Here is a 14,388-nt window from a genome sequence, read left to right as displayed (position 1 = left end):
CATACTAAAAACTATATAGACTTGTAAAATGAAATAGAGCATTAAAGGGCAAAAAAATGAATATGTAAAACTTGTAATTAACTCCATTATATTTAAGGTTGTAATAATAAAAGTTAGAGACGTCCAGATAAATACAACAATATTGCGTTAGACGCTATAAGCAACCTACATTCCTACATTTATGTAATCCTTTTATGTTTATAAGAACAAAAAATATAACTTATTTAATACTTCAACAAGCATCAACTAAACCGTTTGCCGACCGATTTCCTACATGGAATCTCGCGTCGTCCGGAAAGTCCCGGGTTCGAATCTCTGTTGCTGTTGGAATTTTTAATTTAATATAATGTACGTTATAGATTTGTTTAATTATTTATCAAAATATGATTTATATTGCAGCGTGTAAGGCATGTGTTTGTTTAGTGAAGTGTTTAACGTTTAGCGATTAGTCTGTCGGAGAAGAAAGGCGGTGTTATCTCCACAGCATCGCGGCTACCGACGGTTGATAGTCGCTTCACAGGAATTAAGGGTTTGACGAAAATTATACTTTATTTTTAAAATTTAATTTGAATTTTATTTTTAAGTTAAAAAGGTTAAATATACGAGAGGGACGATAAGACCTTATCTTTATTAATGCTATTCCTAACACGTATTAATACCTAATACATTTTTCTATTTATTTATTTGTATCGGCAATAGACCGACATTTAGTTCGTCACTTACTTTTATTTTAAATTTTAATAAAGCGTATAAAAAAGCCAATTCTGACTGGAATTTGAATCCAGAACTTTCTGTCTACCAGTACTTCCTGCAATCTGGTATCTTTTTCCATAATGTTTTATATTACTATTATTTTGTTTTTACTCTTTATTCTCGTAAATACAAGTTTAAAGTTATAATTTATCACCGATAAATTTCAAACATTTTAAAATACGAAATTTAATATTTCACAAGCGAATAAAAATGAAATACAAAATACCGTAAGAATTTGTTATGAAAACATATACTTATTTAGAGAATACGATTATCAAAATAAGAGTCGCTCTTGGAAAGTAATCTAACATCACAATCACTACCATCACCCCATCTCTTAAACCTCACTCTGTCCCAGAGAGCGCAAAAATTCTCTAACACACACACTCATTCACTCTCTCTCTCTCTCATTCTCTCTGTGGGTGCGTGTGCGCGCGCAAATTGTGAGGGGTATAAAGATCATTTAATTCCTTATCGAAATTGCACTACAGTAATAATTTCGTTATCGCATATTTTTATTGAAAATATGTAGAATAGTTAAATAATTGTAATCGACTACGTGTTATTATCATTTTATCTTTTAACCGACGTTTTTCTTTCTTTATTTACCTTATTGGTTTACTTGGAAGTTTAAAATTTGTTTTTCATAGAATTAGGTAAACATTGCCTCAAAAGTTATTTTATTTGTTTCGATAGCCATGTTAATAATCTGATAATGTATCTTACATTATTTTCATGTATTATTAGAATCTGTATTTATTTTTATAATTAATATAAAATCTAAAAAGTTTTATAATGTTTTGCTTACATGTATATTTTTTTATATTTCCTGATAATTTTTTCATATTTATTAAAAATTATTATTCAATTCATTTATATTGTAAACTATGATTTGATTATTCAACTATAATTTGTAATATGATTGTTTTTATTATTATTTTGTTTTAAATTTTAAGACTTTATTCATATTTATTTGTGTATGATGCAGTTTTAGAGTGTAATGTTAATTTATAATATCTGGTTTATAATACTTTATTCCAACCAACCACCCCAGATGGACACTGCGTCCTTGGGTATTTGGTAAGCTCAGTTTTCTTTGTACTATTTTATTTTATTTTTGTATTTTATTATTCAATAAAGTTGTTTATTATTATTTAAAAAAAAAACAAAAAAAGTATTTTTATTAAATACGTATTATTGAAATTGAAATCACACACTATAATGTTAGGGGATAAGTGCGTACGAACGCATGAGTGCATTAGATGTTTGATTACGCGTAAACAAAGTAATATGTAATGCTTTTAAGAGAGCAGCTGAACTTGTAGGCATGTACTTAATCCAGAACCCACATTAATACTAATACTATAAGCAAGGTTAATGATACAACCATCAATTACAGGATTATAAATTATTTTTTGAATTTTATTATCTACATTCAGCGGTTGCTGTAATTTTTCTTTTAAGCCGAAGGATTTTAGAGTTGTGTGACCTAAAACGAAAATTACCATACCAGTATCAGTGGTTAATTAAATTGTTGTAATAATACTTTGAAGCGGCAATAGACAATACCAGTTAACATAAAAATCCTGTAGCAAGAAAACGAATTATTCTTATTAATCAAGGCAATTAATAATAATGACAATAAATAAAACAATTTTAACTTAGATTATATACGAATTCTTTCATGCGACTGTACTTTTTTGCAAAGTTATAATTTCTTAAAAAAAAAAAAATTCATTAAAAAAATTGTTTTAATAAAAAAAATTATACGTCCAAAGAATTTTACATATAATTTCAAACATATGTTTGATTCCTTCATAAGGAATCAAAGAAAATTCCCTAACATTCCTTTGAAAAAAAAAATACAACCCAGAAAAGATTGTCAATTTAATTGTTTTGTTGTTTACTACTGTTTTTCTAAACTTAAATACCGAAATAAAAAAAAAAATTCAGTCGATTCATAAAATTTATAACAGCTTAGCATGAAAGTGAAAAAAAGAAAGTTTATTCAGATAAAATGTAGAAATAATTTTAAAATTTGAATAAACATACAGGAGCAACTTTATTCTGTTAAAAAATGACGAGAAAAATACTGGAATAACAGTTACTATGTTTAACAAAGAATATAGGTTAAACTGTTTATAACTTAAGATTTTTTTTTTGTCTTCAGTGATTTGACTGGTTTGATGCAGCTCTCCAAGATTCCCTATCTAGTGCTAGTCGTTTCATTTCAGTATACCCTCTACATCCTACATCCCTAACAATTTGTTTTACATATTCCAAACGTGGCCTGCCTACACAATTTTTCCCTTCTACCTGTCCTTCCAAAATTAAAGCGACTATTCCAGGATGCCTTAGTATGTGGCCTATAAGTCTGTCTCTTCTGAAAAACTATATTTTTCCAAATGCTTCTTTCTTCATCTATTTGCCGCAATACCTCCTCATTTGTCACTTTATCCACCCATCTGATTTTTAACATTCTCCTATAGCACCACATTTCAAAAGCTTCTAACCTTTTCTTCTCAGATACTCCGATCGTCCAAGTTTCACTTCCATATAAAGCGACACTCCAAACATACACTTTCAAAAATCTTTTCCTGATATTTAAATTAATTTTTGATGTAAACAACTTATATTTCTTACTGAAGGCTCGTTTAGCTTGTGCTATTCGGCATTTTATATCGCTCCTGCTTCGTCCATCTTTAGTAATTCTACTTCCCAAATAACAAAATTCTTCTACCTCCATAATCTTTTCTCCTCCTATTTTCACATTCAGTGGTCCATCTTTGTTATTTCTACTACATTTCATTACTTTTGTTTTATTCTTGTTTATTTTCATGCGATAGTTCTTGCGTAGGACTTCATCTATGCCGTTCATTGTTTCTTCTAAATCCTTTTTATTCTCGGCTAGAATTACTATATCATCAGCAAATCGTAGCATCTTTATCTTTTCACCTTGTACTGTTACTCCGAATCTAAATTGTTCTTTAACATCATTAACTGCTAGTTCCATGTAAAGATTAAAAAGTAACGGAGATAGAGAACATCCTTGTCGGACTCCCTTTCTTATTACGGCTTCTTTCTTATGTTCTTCAATTGCTACTGTTGCTGTTTGGTTCCTGTACATGTTAGCAATTGTTCTTCTATCTCTGTATTTGAACCCTAATTTTTTTAAAATGCTGAACATTTTATTCCAGTCTACGTTATCGAATGCCTTTTCTAGGTCTATAAACGCCAAGTATGTTGGTTTGTTTTTCTTTAATCTTCCTTCTACTATTAATCTGAGGCCTAAAATTGCTTCCCTTGTCCCTATACTTTTCCTGAAACCAAATTGGTCTTCTCCTAACACTTCCTCCACTCTCCTCTCAATTCTTCTGTATAGAATTCTAGTTAAGATTTTTGATGCATGACTAGTTAAACTAATTGTTCTGTATTCTTCACACTTATCTGCCCCTGATTTCTTTGGTATCATTACTATAACACTTTTTTTGAAGTCTGACGGAAATTCCCCTTTTTCATAAATATTACACACCAGTTTGTATAATCTATCAATCGCCTCCTCCCCTGCACTGCGCAGTAATTCTACAGGTATTCCGTCTATTCCAGGAGCCTTTCTGCCATTTAAATCGTTTAATGCTCTCTTAAATTCAGATCTCAGTATTGTTTCTCCCATTTCATCCTCCTCAACTTCCTCTTCTTCCTCTATAAAACCATTTTCTAATTCATTTCCTCCGTATAACTCTTCAATATATTCCACCCATCTATCGACTTTACGTTTCGTATTATATATAGGTGTACCATCTTTGTTTAACACATTATTAGATTTTAATTTATGTACCCCAAAATTTTCCTTAACTTTCCTGTATGCTCCGTCTATTTTACCAATGTTCATTTCTCTTTCCACTTCTGAACACTTTTCTTTAATCCACTCTTCTTTCACCAGTTTGCACTTCCTGTTTATAGCATTTCTTAATTTCCGATAGTTCCTTTTACTTAACTTAAGATTTCCTTAACTTAAGATAAGTTTTAAAATTAAATCAAAAGTTCTAAGGTTCAAATTCTAGTAGAAAGTATCTTTTATACGAATTTGAATACTAGATTGTGGATACGATACCTGTGTTCTTTGATGAATGGGTTTCAATTAACCACATCTCAGGAATGATCTATCTGAGACTGTACAAGACTACACACTTATATCATACATATCATCCTCATTCATCCTCTGAAGTAATACCTTACGGTGATTCCGGAGGTTAAACAGAAAAAAGTATGTAATATTTGCGAATATCCATGGCTGTCCATGGATATACAGAAATTTACTTCTTTGAAGTTGGTTATAGGGTGCCACATGTGATTAACAGAAGATTTTACTTAATTCGGTATACGCAGCAGAGCCGACCAACTTCTATGGTGACATATTTACAGAAACATAATAAACTTGGCCGCAACGGTGATCCGTTTGTAATCATACTGGTGTCTTCAAGAAAGTGTAGAATCTTTGCTACCTGCTACTAGACGAAGATGATTTAAATTACAAAGTTATAACTTTGGGTGAGTTTTTAATTTTTATTGTGGTTTATGTAAATCGATGTATGCATATCTTCTTTTTCCTGTTTAGCCACCGGTAATTACCGTTCAGATAATACTTCAGAGGATGAATGAGGATGATATGTATGAGTGTAAATGAAGTGCAGTCTTGTACAGTCTCAGTTCGACAATTCCTGAGATGTGTGCTTAATTCAAAACCCAACCACCAAAGAACCGGTATCCATGATTTAGTATTCAAATCCGTGTAAAAATAACTGACTTTACTAGGACTTTAAGGCTGGAACTCTCGACTTCCAAATCAGCCGGTTTGAGAAGACGCGTTCACCACTAGACCAATCCGATGAGTTAATGTTTGTATCTGGGGAATTGTAAATATACGTGAAGGAATTATTATTTTTTGTTATTCGTGTATTAGAACAATTATATCAATTATTGTTACTGTTCTATTTTATCAAAATCAAAATTATTACTTAATTTGACGTCCGTTAAAAACGTGAAGTCTTAGCATTCTTTCATACGCTAAAAAATTCGTTTCATAACATTAAAAATATGCTGAGATTAAAAAAAATGTGACTACACAATTTCAGGACTTTCCCATCATGCGGCTAAGTCACGTTCCGGGAGAGTCCTACAACTGTGTGGGTTGTTTCTGATACACAACTTAAACACACATATACACACAACTTAATTAAAAATATTTTTATCTTTTTATTATAATATTTTTTAAATATTTCTTCTATTTAATTAAATGATTCTAACTAAAGCGCGCGCGCATACCGTATATAATTCATGCGGGTTTGGCGGCACTAGGGGCGATGGTCGACACTACCTAAATTAATATAATTTCACAACTTACACGGAAAACATTTTCCTTATATAGACGACAGACTGGTATAGCAGTGAGGATTAACGTACCAGGTACCGAGTCGGCCGGCCGATCGAGTTCGAGACCCAGCCATAACGAAATACATTTTTACAATTACATATTATTCATTCATTCAATTCTACTACTCACTTGTGACGTCACAACATAGCAGGCGACTACAACAGCATTTTCTATGGTAAGGGTGCGATTTTGGAAAGCTTTTTTTTGCAAATATTGTTATTTTTTCATTGTTAACAAGTGTGCCTAAGAAAAATATGACCTTACTTAGGCAAAATCTTGTGATAGTGAGGGTGACCTTGGTCTACAGCCTCACTACCTCGACCTTTTAAGTTGAAAATTTAATGTCATCAATGCCCCACAACATCGCTTCAGTGGTTCTGGAGATATAAGTAGTTCTAGAAACTAACATCGAATGAATGTAAATACGAACATTAATATCCGGAAAATTTCCATCCGGTTTTTTTTAAATTTTTTGTGTTCCTTAGATTCAAAATCAAGATTCGGTGATAGTCGCATATTCCCAAATTGAACCGATTACAATAATTTCCCTTCTAGAACTATATATCCACTATAGCACTAACTACACAAGGAAGTGAAAAGTTTTTAGAATAACAGAAATTTGGGGGCTTAAACAAATTGTTATTCTAGAGGGAATAAATAAATTATTAATAATATTTTTTATTTTATTTTTGTATTTTCTCATGAGAAATATAATTGATACTTTTAAAAAAATTCAGAAAGTGCTTTCAGAACACAAAATGTTTTGCGTGGAAAGTATAAATTATGTATTTCTATATTTATCAACTATTTTATCCTTTTACCTTTCCTTAAAAAAAAAAATGTTATTTATTAACAAAAAGAATAAGTTAATTATCTTCGATAAAACAAGAAAATAGAACAATTTTCACGTAACACAAGCTAGAGAATATTCTGAGAAAAACTTCTTTTATGATTTTTTACTTCTTTGACTTAGGTACCCAGGAACTAATTTTATAATCTAACACTTTTTACTTACTTTGTACTAATTTTACAGATTTATAATGTGGAAAAATATGAGTTATTACTATTTCATGAAATTATTGCTTTTACAAATTAAAGTGAAGTTTAATTACTTACTTCTCTTTTCTTATTATTTAATTTTTTTATACTTAATATAATCTTTTACACTCCATTGATAATGGTTTTATAATGGGTTTTCTTCATCTTTGTGATGAAATGCTGGGTTATATTTACCCGTGACGTAGATAAAACTGATGATTTAATGAATAAATGAATGAAAAATGAATACTATAAAAATGAAATAAAAGTATATATAAAGTTTATTGATTGTAAAATATTTTTAATAAAAAAATATTTTATTGATAAATAAAATAAGAGTAGAATTTAGGATAATTTTTAAAAACAATCAAATATTTGTAAAACAATAAAAAAATTTTTTTTAGATAAATAGTCATGTAAAATAATAATGCTATTTAAGACGAAAGTAGTGACGCTTTACGACGAATAGTAATTGTCTCTTTAAATTTTAAATAACCGCGATTAAACGTTTTCTTATCGATATAAGACAGGTGAGGACATTTAATCTTTAAATACCTGCTATTTCTATAACGTCATAACTCATTTAAAAATGAAATATCTCTCAAGTTGATTGGTTACATATTATTTTATTTAATTTAGAGAGAATAATGATGTTTATTCTTCTTTTTCTATACCTTGTTTTTTTCTTTTTTTTTACTTCAATTTATCTCAGTTTTTTATTTTATTTTTTAATATTATTATTATTATTTATTTTATAAATTTATTTTTTGGCAGTCATGTTTTTTGTAATTTTTATAACTATTTTTATTATTTATATATATATATAAAAAAAAAAATCTGAAGTGGACATCACATGACTTCCTTGTACGCCTATTAAATTGCATATACTATATGCAATTAGTGTACTTGTGCGTATATATGCACATAATATTGCGTATGTGTTGTACTTCAAGTTATTTCATTTGAAAGTGAGATACGATCTTCCAATTCTAAGTGGACAGTTACACAATTGTATTGTGGAGGACCTCACATGCATCACATTTTTTTTTATTTTTTTTTGTGGTATCCGTATCAGTATTTTATTTTTGTTTATATATTAATTTTTTTTTCACGTCGCTCAAGTAGATATGTGGTGCGAGACGTGTCTGATCCGTAACCATGCATACATCGGTTTGAATCCCCGACTTTATATACATATATATATTTTTTTTATTTTTAACATTTGTTTTTTTAATTTAAATATATTGATTTATTAATCTCCGTAAAAATTTTTGAACTAAAATGGAAAGTACATAAAATTTTACTTCACTAATAACTTCTAATTTTTTTCATACTTTTCTTTTGTATTGTTATTATTTATTGTTAAAACTTTTTTATAACCAGAGGTTAGTAATTATTATTAATAAATAAATATACTTAAATTAAAAAAAAAAGTATATGAAGTCGGATTCGAACCGATATACCTTCCCCTTTTAAGATTCAAATCAAAATGTTTAGCTATAATTCTGGAACCAATGAAAAGAAGTACCACTTATGATGTATCGTTGAAATGCTCTCAACGAGAGCTTATTACTGCTGTTAAGAAAAAGTCTAAAATCCAAATTTATTAAGAGATCTGACTGTATACATATTTTTGGCCCAGCCGATTGCAGTCAAAAGGGAGGTGCACAACTAGATGTTATAACAGTCTTAAATACAAAATTTCTACATTCTACGGCTAATAGTTTTTGAGTTATGCGAGATAAATGCACACATACGTACGAAGGTACAGACGTCACGCCAAAACTAGTCAAAATGGATTCAGGAATGTCAAAATGAATATTTCCGTAGGAATCTGAAAACCGAAATTTTTCGCGATTAAAATTCTTCCTTTATTTTGTACAAGGAAGTACAAAATAACGTATAACTGTGTTGTTTTATTTGCAAAATTCTCTATCTCAAATAATTTTGCTAATTGATCAATAAATTACAATGTATAATAATTTTATACATTTTTATAATAACTGTAAGAAGTAGTAAGATTAAAATTAAAGTAATTTCATTTTATTGAATATCAGCTCAGATTTCGTTTGTTTAATTTTAAACTCAGTAATTATCAGTAATTTCTTATTTTTAACTTTTGTCTTACGTTTCGGTACAGTACTTTTTTCATAAAAAACGGCCCTGAAGTTCTTAGATGATAATGCCATTCCAAATATATGTACGTGTACATGCTCATAATTTCACACCCCCCCCCCCCACACACACACACACACAAATTAATATATATATTTCTGTCTCTGTGTATATATTAGTCTTTTACGGCAATATTAGTAAATTTCGTATATAAAGACCTTCACTACAACAGAAAAAAATACATTCACAAGGATTCTGTTATCATTTACGAGAGACCTAAACCGACGGCAATATTGCAATCGCTTGTTTAAATCTGGAGGCTGAAGCTCTTGGACTAATCGTACGCGATACGGATACAATTTCAATTTTTTAGCAGCTTTCTGAACACTCGAATATGACAAACCGACTTGCGTGGAAAGTTTTCGTAAACTTTTCCGAGGAGAATTGAGCGATCTTGTTTTCACATTGTCTAAAACATCATCTGTCAAGCGAGTCGGTCGACCACTACGTTTTCTGTCGCAAACACTACCTGTCTTTCGAAATCGGTTTGCAATCCTAGAAATTGACATTTTTTCTGGCGGAGGATCACCAACAAATTTAATTTGAAATGATTCTTTTACACTCGCGTAGGATTTCGTAGCAAAATATTGTTCAAGAATGAAAACTCGTTCTATGGTAAAAGATATTCTGTTCGTAACACGACCGGAAAAGGCACAAAAGTTTACACAGCTCAAGGAGAATCAACTCACACTGCCGTATCTATACCGGTTGAGTAGCGCTACCAACTTCGTGTCACAAAACAAAACTTCCGTTTCTTAAAAAAAATTACCAGACATTAACAATTGGGTAACAGGACTAAAAAATCATCCTCTATAAATACACTTAAAATAAAACTTTTAGGCGCAGTGGTAGCGTCTCAATCTTTGATCTTGAAGGTTCGAATTTCGGTCAGGCGAAACATTTTTCGTAGGTCACAAAATTTCCAGTCCTTTTTTTTCTAAATAAAAACTTCGAAATTTTTAGGTGAATTAATCATAAAAAAAAAAAATATTAAGATAACCTTTAAAAAAGAAATCCATGAATTTAAAATTTGTGAATAATGTATTCCCAGAGATTAATTTTTATAATTTTTGATTCTACTTTCTTTATATATGAGACTTAAAATATTTTATCTATTTATTTATTAATTTGTAAATAAGTTATTATTTAATAATTAACTAACCAAATATTTATTGTTTATTTTAAATAAAAGTTTTCAAAAACTCATTTCACAACTGGTTTTTTTCCTTCATGAATTCAGATGGAAAGAGATATTTTTCTTTAACGTTTAACAAAAAGTAAAACGCAAAACTTTCTTCTTATTTAATAATCTACAGAAGAAACAATTATTTTGTTATAAATAAAAGTCTATCAAGGATTTAATATGTCGGAAATGTTTTAGATAACTTTATAAGTGCCTAATTTAAAAAAAAATCAAGTCGTTAAAAAGACATTAGGCTTAATATTAAAATTGAATTTACTTGGATTTAAAGAAAAAAAAAAAGATTTGTTTATGGTTAATATATTAATCTCTCATTAGAGGAGTTTTTTTTAATAGGTTGACTTTCATTTATCAACATTTTAGGTAGTTATATTATTAGATTTGTTTTTTCAGAAAAGTTTAACAATAATTAGAGTGCTACGAAAAAATTTCAACCAATAAGATTGGAGAGAAGTATACAAATTGTAATTTAACATTTATTTTATGTATTACCCAAAATTCTATTCCTGGGTGAATGGATAAACGTCATTTATTTCTCCAAATTCAATAAATATTTAAAAATATATCGTTCCATTTTACTTTCTAAAAAAGAAGTTTAAAATACCCCACCTTTTGTGCCAGAAGTTCTCTGTTAATCAAGTATTTTAAAGAAATTACCAATTAGCTAGATCAGAGGTAAGTAATTGGGTTGAATCACATATAAATACTTATGAGTTGTTAATAAAAATTAAAAAGAAAGATATTTTTAATTTCGTATAATCAGAAAAATATTAAGGTTGCTATATATTAATATATTAAATACTTAATCAAAATTTGAATAAACTAAATCAGTTTCATCTACCAAATTTAATTTCTACTGAAACGGGAATAGAGGATTTTACGGAGAAATTATATATTTATGTTTAAAGATTATTTAGCCGGCCTCCATGGCTGAGTAGATAGCATGCGTACGGAGTTATTTCGTGCGGAGGTCCCGGGTTCGAATCTCGGTCAGGCATGGAATATTTTCATACGCTACCAATTTTCACTGGACTAATGACCATAGGTGTTGATGACCGCTCTTTCATCAAAAAAAAAAGAAGAAAAAATTCTTCAATTATATCTTACTAATTTATATATGAAAAAGGGGAATTTCAGTCAGACTTCAAAAAAAAAGTTATAATCATGATACCAAAGAAAGCAGGAGCAGATAAATGTGAAGATTATAGAACCATTGAGCGGAGAGTGGAAGAAGTGTTAGGATAAGACCAATTTGGTTTCAGGAAAAGTATAGGGACAAGAGAAGCAATTTTAGGCCTCAGATTAATAGTAGAAGGAAGATTAAAGAAAAACAAACCAACATAATTGGCGTTTATAGACCTAGAAAAGGCATTCGATAACGTAGACTGGAATAAAATGTTCAGCATTTTAAAAAAGTTAGGGTTCAAATACAGAGATAAAAGAACAATTGCTAACATGTACAGGAACCAAACAGCAACAGTAGCAATTGAAGAACATAAGAAAGAAGCCGTAATAAGAAAGGGAGGCCGACAAGGGTGTTCCCTGTCTCCGTTACTTTTTAATCTTTACATGGAACTAGCAGTTAATGATGTTAAAGAACAATTTAGATTCGGAGTAACAGTACAAGGTGAAAAGATAAAGATGCTACGATTTGCTGATGATATAGTAATTCTAGCCGAGAATAAAAAGGATTTAGAAGAAACAATGAACGGCATAGATGAAATCCTACGCAAGAACTATCGCATGAAAATAAACAAGAACAAAACAAAAGTAATGAAATGTAGTAGAAATAATAAAGATGGACCACTGAGTGTGAAAATAGGAGGAGAAAAGATTATGGAGGTAGAAGAATTTTGTTATTTGGGAAGTAGAATTACTAAAAATGGACGAAGCAGGAGCTATATAAAATGCCGAATAGCACAAGCTAAACGAGCCTTCAGTAAAAAATATAATTTTTTTACATCAAAAATTAATTTAAATGTCAGGAAAAGATTTTTGAAAGTATATGTTTGGAGTGTCGCTTTATATGGAAGTGAAACCTGGACAATTGGAGTATCTGAGAAGAAAAGATTAGAAGCTATTGAAATGCGGTGCTATAGGAGAATGTTAAAAATCAGATGGGTGGATAAAGTGACAAATGAAGAGGTATTGCGACAAATAGATGAAGAAAGAAGCATTTGGAAAAATATAGTTAATAGAAGAGAGACTTATAGGCCACATACTAAGGAATCCTGGAATAGTCGCTTTAATATTGGAAGGACCGGTAGAAGGAAAAAATTGTGTAGGCAGGCCACTTTTGGAATATGTAAAACAAATTGTTAGGGATGTAGGATGTAGAGGGTATACTGAAATGAAACGACTAGCACTAGATAGGGAATCTTGGAGAGCTGCATCAAACCAGTCAAATGACTGAAGACAAAAAAAAAAAAAATTATATATTTGTTCAGTTTCCATAAATTATAAATATTGTTTGAACTCCTTAAAATATTTTGAAATAGTTTTATTAAATACCAAATCTGATGAATAATAGTAATTATACTGTACTTGAACTTTCTATTATTTCAAGTTGGGGGAACATTATTTACCAGTGATAAATAAATACTTAGTATTTCAAATACGTCTGTAAAAGTGAAAAATTTAAACGTAATTAATTTCTTTTAATATTGTTTAGAAATATATATTATTATCCTTCTTAATGAAAAAAATTGTTATAATTATTTATTGAGGTTAATGATCAACTCTTAAATTAATGCTGACATTTAAAAGGATTCATTGTCTGTATTAAATTCATTGTTCACAAAATGAATAAATTTTTTACGTTACACTCACTACCTTTCCAAATCTTTTCTTTGTGGTTAACAACTTACTACCATACATGCATATCTTAATACATGCACTTACTAGTAAACGCTGCTTTCTCTGAGAGTAATGATGATTATTGTTCAATACGTTTAGGGCTTAATATTACTTGTATTTCTGTGAGTTTGACATATTGGTACAAAACAGTATATTCAGTTCAACGAAGAAGATAATAGGAGACTGTTTTACTCCTTACTTTCCTTTAGTAAGGCTGGCATGGAGTGCTTTTAATTCATGAATTACTATGCTAATTCAGTGAGTGATTTCCTACAATAATGCCCATTCAGCTTTATTACCTACAATATTATATTATGGTACCCGGAATAAATATGTTTTCTTATAATCTATTTTTGTGATAAGAATTAAAATAATATAAAGTATTGACAGACTATGTTAGGTTCTTACTTACTTATTGTATCAATCCTTGAGATGTTTTCTCCTTTACTAAATCCCGAGTTTGTTTTTAACACGAAATACTAACTTGGAAATTCTACAACAGAAAATATAAAAAAGAATTATTTTACAATAATACGTAGGTAGTTAATTAAACATTACAATTAGGTCAGCATCTAGATCTAGGAAGAACAATGCTTATATTATATAAGACAATATTAATATTACATAGTTAGGCTCTTTCTCTCTCTCTCTCTCTCTCTCTCTCTCTCTCTCGCTATATATATATATATATACTCACACACATATACGTGTGTGCTACATTAGGTATAGTCTAATTGCTAAATCACACATAACATATATATATATATATATATATATATATATATATATATATATATAAGCTAGCTATTAAAAAAAAGTTAATTTTGTTTTTATTTCCTTGTACGAAGTAAAGGAAGTATTGTGATCGCGAAATGTTTCGGTTTTCATATTTCAACGGAAATATCCATTTTCACCATCCCTAAATCCATTT

General features: G+C 29.5%; 1 long non-coding RNA gene across 1 annotated transcript in view; it reads right to left on the bottom strand.

The window, feature by feature from the left end:
- Positions 1-13,951, bottom strand: part of LOC142325832 (uncharacterized) — a 213,254-nt gene extending 199,303 nt beyond the window's left edge. The window contains exon 1 of the long non-coding RNA XR_012756599.1: positions 13,870-13,951. This is a non-coding gene — a long non-coding RNA (uncharacterized LOC142325832). The remainder of the gene's footprint in view (positions 1-13,869) is intronic.
- Positions 13,952-14,388: the final 437 nt, after the last annotated feature.

This window comes from Lycorma delicatula, chromosome 5, assembly GCF_047948215.1.
Source record: "Lycorma delicatula isolate Av1 chromosome 5, ASM4794821v1, whole genome shotgun sequence".
NCBI classification, from domain to species: domain Eukaryota; kingdom Metazoa; phylum Arthropoda; class Insecta; order Hemiptera; family Fulgoridae; genus Lycorma; species Lycorma delicatula.
The sequence above is the reverse complement of the archived record's forward strand: the minus strand, read 5'-3'. Positions and strand labels throughout refer to the sequence as shown.